Below are 2500 nucleotides of genomic sequence, written 5' to 3'. Positions count from 1 at the left end.
CTGTCCCGCCAAGCCACAGCCTCGTATCGCTTCATACCCACATGGCCAACTCAGGTTCGGGGGCATGGCGGGTACCGCCGAAACAACCGGTTCACAGATGTACCGATCGTCGCTATCACCGATGCACCTGCAGCGCGAACAACCGCTCAACAACTGATTTCCAGTTCATTTGCGGATCTTTGGCAGCAAACGTATACATCAATCTACATTTGCGAAATCTACGATTCTGGCATGCCTGCATGTTATGTGTCACGACACGCTACATCAGCCCACATACACACTGCGGCATGTACACGAGAGAACACGTGGAAGATGGTCCGCGCACGTGTGCAATGTCCCTTGCGCGGTCGACTGTCAACCGGCCTCTGTAGCATGTCGCAGATGTGGAACGCGGTCCACCGTGCTATCATGTTGTGTGGGGCAATACGATTAAATAGGAAAACCCTCGTCGCTACATCAACAGACGGCTCACGCTGATTCCCGGCAGAGGGAGGAGGGGGGGGGGGGGGGCCAACATGCAATACTTTCGTCCGTACCTACTTACCACATGTCTGTACGGCGTACAACAGTGCAATCTCGCTGTAATGGGGAGACGAGACAAGTAGCATCGTGCACAACATATGGCCCTTATGATTCGCCATTGTAGGGCGCAGCCGGTGTACGGTCAAGCATGTGCCACATTATGTCACTCAGTACGTAACGACGGATGATCAGTGTGGGTTACGCGTACATCAGCGGACAGTCCACACAGGCCGTACCACAACGTACACTGACTGCATCGACAACCGAATGCAACTGAACAGCTGCAAGGCTCATTTCACAAACAAACGCCTGACCGACCAGCTTGGAAGGGCAGGAGGGGAGGGCGATATTCGTTCTGTAGCGGTACACCCTTCCAGTGGTTAGCGGGACTGTGTAGAAAGTACGCAACACTCGAAAGACCTTTATGTGAGGGTACGCACCATGGCATCAAGAAATACACATGACACCAGAGGATCCAAGCAGTGAACTATGTTCAGAGGGTTGCTGTTAGGCAAAGCTACATTCCTGTGACGTTACATGTGACAGTTAAGGTGCAGTGTAAGTTAGGTTAAGGTGCAGTGTAAGTTAGGTTAAGGTGCAGTGTAAGTTAGGTTAAGGTGCAGTGTAAGTTAGGTTAAGGTGCAGTGTAAGTTAGGTTAAGGTGCAGTGTAAGTTAGGTTAAGGTGCAGTGTAAGTTAGGTTAAGGTGCAGTGTAAGTTAGGTTAAGGTGCAGTGTAAGTTAGGTTAAGGTGCAGTGTAAGTTAGGTTAAGGTGCAGTGTAAGTTAGGTTAAGGTGCAGTGTAAGTTAGGTTAAGGTGCAGTGTAAGTTAGGTTAAGGTGCAGTGTAAGTTAGGTTAAGGTGCAGTGTAACTTAGGTTAAGGTGCAGTGTAACTTAGGTTAAGGTGCAGTGTAACTTAGGTTAAGGTGCAGTGTAACTTAGGTTAAGGTGCAGTGTAACTTAGGTTAAGGTGCAGTGTAACTTAGGTTAAGGTGCAGTGTAACTTAGGTTAAGGTGCAGTGTAACTTAGGTTAAGGTGCAGTGTAAGTTAGGTTAAGGTGCAGTGTAACTTAGGTTAAGGTGCAGTGTAACTTAGGTTAAGGTGCAGTGTAAGTTAGGTTAAGGTGCAGTGTAAGTTAGGTTAAGGTGCAGCGTAACTTAGGTTAAGGTGCAGCGTAACTTAGGTTAAGGTGCAGCGTAACTTAGGTTAAGGTGCAGCGTAACTTAGGTTAAGGTGCAGCGTAACTTAGGTTAAGGTGCAGCGTAACTTAGGTTAAGGTGCAGCGTAACTTAGGTTAAGGTGCAGCGTAACTTAGGTTAAGGTGCAGCGTAACTTAGGTTAAGGTGCAGCGTGGGTTAGGTTAGGGGCCAACGTGGGTTAGGTTAGGGGCCAACGTGGGTTAGGTTAGGGGCCAACGTGGGTTAGGTTAGGGGCCAACGTGGGTTAGGTTAGGGGCCAACGTGGGTTAGGTTAGGGGCCAACGTGGGTTAGGTTAGGGGCCAACGTGGGTTAGGTTAGGGGCCAACGTGGGTTAGGTTAGGGGCCAACGTGGGTTAGGTTAGGGGCCAACGTGGGTTAGGTTAGGGGCCAACGTGGGTTAGGTTAGGGGCCAACGTGGGTTAGGTTAGGGGCCAACGTGGGTTAGGTTAAGGGCCAACGTGGGTTAGGTTAAGGGCCAACGTGGGTTAGGTTAAGGGCCAACGTGGGTTAGGTTAAGGGCCAACGTGGGTTAGGTTAAGGGCCAACGTGGGTTAGGTTAAGGGCCAACGTGGGTTAGGTTAAGGGCCAACGTGGGTTAGGTTAAGGGCCAACGTGGGTTAGGTTAAGGGCCAACGTGGGTTAGGTTAAGGGCCAACGTGGGTTAGGTTAAGGGCCAACGTGGGTTAGGTTAAGGGCCAACGTGGGTTAGGTTAAGGGCCAACGTGGGTTAGGTTAAGGGCCAACGTGGGTTAGGTTAAGGGCCAACGTGGGTTAGGTT

Source organism: Schistocerca gregaria, unplaced genomic scaffold (assembly GCF_023897955.1).
Source record: "Schistocerca gregaria isolate iqSchGreg1 unplaced genomic scaffold, iqSchGreg1.2 ptg000835l, whole genome shotgun sequence".
Classification (NCBI taxonomy): Eukaryota; Metazoa; Arthropoda; class Insecta; order Orthoptera; family Acrididae; genus Schistocerca; species Schistocerca gregaria.
Note: the sequence above shows the minus strand (reverse complement) of the source record.